An 8,379-nucleotide genomic window follows, 5' to 3' on the forward strand; every position below is an offset into this window, starting at 1 on the left:
ATAAGAAATCAGCATCATATTTAATATCTAACTATTTGAGCAAGTAAAAGTTACCATTTCCAGGGTCTGCAGAGGATCTCACTGAATCATAAAAGTTATCAATTCCTACAGATAGAAACAAAAAAAAAGATCATTTAATTTCTTTTTAAAGTCAACCCCATAAAATAAAAGTAGGAAACAGCAACTTAGTTAAATCTTATTTTTTTTAACAACTCAAGTAAAAATAATTGCAGAACATCTGAGACACTGAAGCTACTTATTTATTTATTATTGTTTGCTTTATATTTTAACCTACTATTTATACCAGCTGATACAACTTAAAGAACATGCTCCAAAAACAGGAAAATGTTCAACATTTCTTAGCAATATCTCATTGACTTAAAGAAAGTCCCGACTATAATAACGTTGTAATAATCCTAATGGAGGGTGGTGATGATCAATGAGTTCTGACCGCGGTCAGAAGACCTGAACCCATCTGCTCCAGTCTGGTTGTAGTTTGTGTTTGAGTCCTGAACTCTTCTCTCTGATTGGATCAACCTGAAATGAATACAGTAAATTTATATGATATTACTGTACAAAACTGATTGATTCTGTTTGAGATGAGAACAAGATGAAGACATCGCACCAACCTGAAACAACGATCTGAAAGAAAAGACATTGATGGTCACATTATTATAAAGTTATGGTGGAAATGTTTCACTGCAGCTTCATGACAGGGAAATATCAACACTATATCAATAAAATAATTCACCAAGAAGAAGAAGGTCTCACCCTTTTTCTGTTTGAAGCACCACATCAGGAGAATAATCAGACCGACTCCAATCATTGATCCAATGAGCAACAGAACAGAAAATGATGCGTTTTCAGGTCTGGGAGCAGCTGTTGAAAGACAAATCCTGATGTTGATGATATTGTTATGAAAATACAATAAATGTTTAACAAGTTGTACAGAGTAGAAGTTGCTAACACTAGAGACACAGTAAGATTTCAATGAGTTGGGTCATTTCTATGTAGCTTGTTCTCCCTCTGAAAACATGAGTTTAATCCTGATACTGCAGCTTCCTCCCAACATCCAATCACATTAACTTGTCATGCTGATGTATGAGTGTATGTGACTTACTAAGGATGAATTCAGTGGATATAAAACAGGGCTGAATACATGTTTCATCTCTGCTCACCTTTAACAGCCATCCAGCTCTGAGGTGAAACGTCTCCTGAATGTTGACACTTGTAGAAACCTTCATCTGACTGAGACACTGCAGAGATATTCAGCTCTCCTCTGCTGTCATTTTGGATCAGTTTGTCATCATGATAGAAAATCACATTAGAAAGTTTGTTTCTCCTCTCAGTCTGCAGCTCAGAGTGACAGAAGCTCCTTCAGTCACAGGATGGACGGGGCTCACCAGGAGAAGATCTTCATCTGTGAACCAGTCAGAGAAAATGAAGCTTCAGTCAGAAATCAGCTGCTGGAGACAATTAGAGAAAAACATGAACACATGATTTTTATCATTGATGTTTTACATTTTATCTTTAGCAACTTTTATTTCAATTGTAAAATTTGCCAAATAAATATTTGCATTTCACTATTATTATCAGTAGTGAACTATGTAGCAATTATGTGCATCAACATTTATAACAGCAGCTGAAACAACAATGAAGATTTAATGTTATAAGAACCAGATTGAATGAAAAGATCTAATTTCAGATCAAAAACTAAGCCTTTCTGATTTTGGTGGAAGACTGATGTGTTTTTAAATAAAAAAAAAAAAAAAGCAAAACAAGAATAAAAAATTATTCTTTGAAGTTATAACTCCTGCTCTTCCAACTCATTCATTCATCAGATCCAACAATCAAAAGTGAAATAGAGAACATATCATGTGAAATGTTGTCAAACTGACATTTCATTTCTGCTTCATCATGGATGCATTCAGTGTCGACTGTATTCAGTCTCTAATTTCTGGAAAGCTGTAAAATTCCTCTAGTGAATAAAATAATACATGTATTAACATACCATATATGCTGATGTTGACTGCTTTGCTGAACTCTCCTGATCCAGACTCACACCAGTATACTGCTTTAAAGGACCAGACACTGTTAATGGTGCATGAGGATCCAGTCATTCCCCACGAATTGGAACAATCTAACAACCTCTGATATGTTTCTATAAACTTCTTCACTCTCCACTCAGCGGAGTTTCCTCCACAGTTCAGTGTCACAGACTCAGAGGTGAAATGTTGATCTCTGTCAGGACTCACTGAGAGAGACGCTGCTGGATGAGGATCTGAAAAGCAACATGGAGAAAATAATCAACACAGATAAAACTCTGGCTAAACCCTAACATGTTAAAGACTTGCTACAATTATGTTAAATAGAGCCATTATTTTATCTGCATTTTTACCACTGGTTTACAATTGTTGGTTTGGTTGTTTAGTTGTTTTTAACAAATTAGAAATATCTCTTAGGACGACATTGTGAGCATTTGATCTTTGAGACCCGACTTCAAAGATTGGTAATAATCATGGATGGATAAAGTAGATGAACACATGAACATCGATGGGACAAAACCAGAACTGACCTGATGACCAGATGAACTTTGGTTTACTGTAATCAGAGAAATATTCTGGTTCCTCTTCCAGCTCTACATGCAAATCCTGCTGTGTGTTTCTGTCCAGTAATGATGAAGGAGTTCTCTACAGTCCCACTGATGCTACCAGCTAGCAGCTCATATCTGTAGTTGTTCTTTGATAAATCAGGAACAGCTTGATACCAGTAGAACCTCCATCCTGCAGATGCACAGCTCAGAGAGGGCTGAGGAGGCTCAACCATGATGGAGACACAGTCAGGACTGAATCTGGTGCATCTGGTGGAAGAAGAGATTCAGTTAAAATAAATCAAATACTCTGTAACTTGTTGAATATGTCAAAATCTTTCCAAGAAATTATAACTCCATATTTTTTACAGTTTTTCAGACCACAGTCTAATATTCTGCTAGAAATATTCTCTGATGATTCTTATTTGAAGAAGAGACACAATGAAGAGCTGAACCAATTCAGTTAGTTTCATTTTAAGTAGCTCCAAAACAAAACATACCATCTATGCTGATGTTGACTGCATTGCTGAACTCTCCTGATACAGACTCACACCAGTACACTGATTTAAAGGGCCTGTCACTGTTAATGGTGCATGAGGATCCAGTCATTTTCCACGAATTGGAACAATCTAACAACCTCTGAAATGTTTCTATAAACGTCTTCACTCTCCACTCAGCAGAGTTTCCTCCACAGTTCAGTGTCACAGACTCAGAGGTGAAATGTTGATCTCTGTCAGGACTCAGTGAGAGAGACGCTGCTGGATGAGGATCTGAAAAACAACATGGAGAAAATAATCAACACAGACAAAACTCTACCTAAACCCTAACATGTTCAAGACTTGCTACAATTATGTTAAATAGAGCCATTATTTTGTCTGCATTTTTCCCACTGGATTACAATTTTTGCTTTGGTTGTTTATAACAAAATAGAAATATCACTAAGGATGTCATTGTGAGCATTTGATCTCTGACACCTGACTTCAAAGATTGGTAATAATCTTGGATGGATAAAGTAGATGAACACATGAACATCTATGGGACAAAACCAGAACTGACCTGATGACCAGATGAACTTTGGTTCACTGTAATCAGTGAAATATTCTGGGTTTCCTCTTCCAGCTCTACATGCAAATCCTGCTGTGTGTTTCTGTCCAGTAATGATGAAGGAGTTCTCTACAGTCCCACTGATGCTACCAGCTAGCAGCTCATATCTGTAGTTGTTCTTTGATAAATCAGGAACAGCTTGATACCAGTAGAACCTCCATCCTGCAGATGAAGGTTTAACCTCACAGCTCAGAGTCACTGAGGCTCCAGGACTCAACCATGATGGAGACACAGTCAGGACTGAATCTGGTGCCTCTGGTGGAAGTAGAGATTCAGTTAAAATAAATCAAATACTCTGAAATATGTTGAATATGTCAAAATCTTTCCAAGAAATTATAACTCCATATTTTTTACAGTTTTTCAGACCACAGTCTAATATTCTGGTAGAAACATTCACAGATGATTCTTATTTGAAGAAGAGACACAATGAAGAGCTGAACCAATTCAGTTAGTTTCATTTTAAGTAGCTCCAAAACAAAACATACCATTTATGCTGATGTTGACTGCATTGCTGAACTCTCCTGATCCAGATTCACACCAGTACACTGATTTAAAGGACTTGTCACTATTAATGGTGCATGAGGATCCAGTCATTTTCCACGAGTCGGAGCAATCTAACAACCTCTGAAATGTTTCTATAAACTGCTTCACTCTCCACTCAGCAGAGTTTCCTCCACAGTTCAGTGTCACAGACTCAGAGGTGAAATGTTGATCTCTGTCAGGACTCACTGAGAGAGACGCTGCTGGATGAGAATCTGAAAAACAACATGGAGAAAATAATCAACACAGATAAAACTCTGGCTAAACCCTAACATGTTCAAGACTTGCTACAATTATGTTAAATAGAGCCATTATTTTGTCTGCATTTTTATCACTGGTTTACAATTTTTGGTTTGGTTGTTTATAACAAATTAGAAATATCTCTTAGGACGACATTGTGACAATTTGATCTTTGAGACCCGACTTCAAAGATTGGTAATAATCATAGATGGATAAAGTAGATGAACACATGAACATCGATGGGAGAAAACCAGAACTGACCTGATGACCAGATGAACTTTGGTTTACTGTAATCAGAGAAATATTCTGGGTTTCCTCTTCCAGCTCTACATGCAAATCCTGCTGTGTGTTTCTGTCCAGTAATGATGAAGGAGTTCTCTACAGTCCCACTGATGCTACCAGCTAGCAGCTCATATCTGTAGTTGTTCTTTGATAAATCAGGAACAGCTTGATACCAGTATAACCTCCATCCTGCAGATGAAGGTTTAACCTCACAGCTCAGAGTCACTGAGGCTCCAGGACTCAACCATGATGGAGACACAGTCAGGATGGAATCTATTGCCACTGGATGGGGATTAATAAAAAAACAAGAGGAAAACAAAATTACACATGAAATGTTATAAGTCAATGTGCTGTTAACATGAACATGTAGAAAAATATAAAATATTGATAATAATCCACTGCTTCCTTTTACTGAACAAATGATACTAAAGGAGCCTGAAAACTTGCTGACATGCAGCTGATCAGAACCAAATGGTGAAATAAACGTTCAGAAACAAGGAGTTTCCATTTACCTTGACATTTTCCACAGCAGAGAAAACTGAGAACTGCAAAAAATAAAGATCGGTACTTTATTAGATAGATTAGTAAATGGTCAATTTCTGTATTTGCTTTAGGCCAGTTTGAAGTTGAACTGAAACAGCGTAAAAATGGATGATTTTTTTAAGTGAACACATCAAATGAATCTCATCCTAATCTTCTCATTTCAAGCATTTCCCTCGATCTGCTCGATTAAAAGTCATGTACTCACTCAGGAAGTCCAGCAAACAGAGCAAGACGTTGTCCATCTTCACGTCCTACACTGGTGATGTGTCTCTCTGGTTTGGCAAGAGACAAACTGAGAAACCAGCAGCTAAAGAGGATCTGAGCATAAAACTCAATGCAAACTATTTACAGACGCCCTGTTTCCATTTCACACTCTTAGCTCCGCTGTTTCTTGACACCACAGCATACTTTGACACTTGTTCCTCCATCACTTCATGTCCAACCATCAGAAATAAAATGTAGCCATGGTTACACATTGGTGGAAAAACAAATAATTCAATGAAACACTTCAAATATATTCATTGACTCATTTGTTGTTCATGTACAATAAATAAACTTGATTGTTTTGCATAAAATCAACATTGATTTCATCTTGTGCGTTCATGTTATTTCATCTCATATCACATCATTAGGAGATGATCATGTTTTCATGTGTATTTAAGCTGCGACTCCTACTTAACATGTCACTGATTTAAAATCTAAATCTGATGTTTTTCTATTAGACAAGGAACTTAAATATTGTTTACGTCTGTATTATGTCTCCAATCTGAGCTACAAACTAATGACAGAGTAGAAACAACATTTAGCTTTAATGTTGTTCATATTTAAATGTTAAGTTCTGAATAATAATAAAACACGTGACAAACTGAGTAAAATGGTGTCAGCTTAGAGCTGGGTGCTTTGAGGAAGTGCTCTAGTAAAATACAAGAAGTATTTTTTTTTTTTGTACCTTGCAACATGTTTGGTATCTTTACTTAAAGTTGATCCTTTTCAGCTTTAGTCATTAAAAGAATAAACAAAGCCATTGTTTATTGCTTTAAACTCGATTTAAAGCAAAAGAAATCAAAACACTATAAATCACTGAACGGTTTAGCGCCGCAATACATTGAAGTTCTTCTGGTGTTGTATCAACCTTCTCAGGTCTTCTGGTTCTGGTTCTGCTCTGCATCCCCAGAACCAGAACCAAACATGGAGAAGCAGCTTTAAGGTTCTCTGCACCACAAATCTGGAACAAACGTCCATAAAACTGCAAAACAGCTGAAATACTGAGTGCCTCTAAATCCAGACCATCCATGTGATAAAACTTGTGGACTTCAAGTTACACCAAATACTGTAAAATATATAATTTTATTGCCATCACTACTTTGTCTTCATAAATGGTGGAAAGCGGCATTGCAAAGGCAGCAGCATTAGGCCTGCTTAATGCTTCCTGCTACTGCAAAAGAACTTATCAACAGAACACAGACGTCTCTTTTTTTTGACACCTCTGTGTGCTGCTTCTGTAAATTAAGCTCATTCTTGATTCTAAGAAGTGGACATAAACTAAGCTCAGAGTGTGAACATGACTTGTCAGATCTCACTTCTTTTTTCATGTGAGTCAGCGTCTCTCACATCGGTTCAAGTAAAAAAAAAAAAAAAAAGTAAATAAATATGTGAAAGCTTGTTCTCGCATACATAGTAGCCGTTGCCGGGTTTATAGTAAATTATTGCACTTCCTCCCCCATTATTGTTGAATTGTGGTTCAACAGAATCATCTTCAAAAGCAAACCAAGGAACAAACATTAAGCCACCTCCAGCAAATATAAAAAGTGATTTGACCAAAGGGACGTGATTAAACAAGGTGTGTCCTCTAATTAGCATTCCAGGTTGAGTCCAAGAGATTTTTGTGTAGTTTAGTTTTGTTTTACCAAAATAAAACAAAACTAAAATCCCAAATATTGTGACACTTCAGGCATTTTACCCTCTTTGTGAAAACAGATCCTGTTGATACATGTGAATTAGGCACACATTTATTTTGGATAGATCAGTTATAATTTGTCAAAACAATACAGGCATGATGGAAATGAATAGCACTTTTAATAACAGTCATATAAATAGTAAGCTATTTTTTTTATCTTCATTTCATTGATGCCACTATGGCTTAAACAATCCTCTGAATCTTATTTACAACACGATTTCTGTACAGTTCATCCTGGTTCATCATCACAGCAAATCACATATGAACAATGTAAAATAACTAAGTTGTTCAAACTCTGACAGCCAGATGGGAGCAAATTGTTTCCAGGACGTTTCATGGTGTTCATAGTTTATTCACCCAGGTATCTGGGCTGCAGCTACAGCAGAAGCAAAAACATATAAAAGACATTCAGTGTAATCATCTCTGTACAAATGATAGAAAGATGGTTAGATAGAAAGACAGAGACCAGGCGCTGGGCCTCTGCTGGTATTTTAGCTCTGTAATTTCTTCATAAATTGTGAAAATGTAAAATGTTTCATTCCTGTCATCTGAGATTTAAAACGGTTTAGCTCAGAAAGATTTCTCAAAATTGCAATGAGAACATGTCACTAAATCAGCGTCAGAGTGTTCGGGGTGTTTTTTTTTTTTTTTCCTTTTTTAAATCAGGAAGTGCTGTGATTTACTTTTAATGCACATCTGTAATCTAAAAGGCAATGGACAGATTCATCACTGAGTTGCATGAAACTCAAAAAGAACATTGAATGTTTGACAAATGGAAATTGTGGGCAATTACAAAAACTATGGAACATGATGGCAAAGTAGTTGGTCAGATTGTTGCATAACAGAAATATGCTTCTAATTTCAGTAGGTAAGATTATAGTTCTGGTATTTTTTTGTAATAAAAGATGAGGCCTATATTGCGGTTTCTTCATGCATATTTCTTCTTACTGCAGAATAAACGACGTCGGCTGTTGCAGGTCTCAGCTCCCCTGTGAAGGAAGAAGAGAGGATTTATGTAAAACCAAACATGGTGCAAATGTGAGTTTAACAACAAATGCTGCTGGAGATGCTGTCTCCGTCTGTACCAGTGAACATGTTAATTCAATGTTTGAGAAAATAGTTT

The 8,379-nt window shown here is 36.5% G+C and overlaps 1 pseudogene; it reads right to left on the bottom strand.

The window, feature by feature from the left end:
* Positions 1-416: 416 nt before the first annotated feature.
* LOC129378278 (low affinity immunoglobulin gamma Fc region receptor II-like) lies at positions 417-2,257 on the bottom strand (annotated as a pseudogene).
* Positions 2,258-8,379: the final 6,122 nt, after the last annotated feature.

The sequence above is a fragment of the Poeciliopsis prolifica genome, unplaced genomic scaffold (assembly GCF_027474105.1).
Source record: "Poeciliopsis prolifica strain line A6 unplaced genomic scaffold, Auburn_PproV2 SCAFFOLD051, whole genome shotgun sequence".
NCBI classification, from domain to species: Eukaryota; Metazoa; Chordata; class Actinopteri; order Cyprinodontiformes; family Poeciliidae; genus Poeciliopsis; species Poeciliopsis prolifica.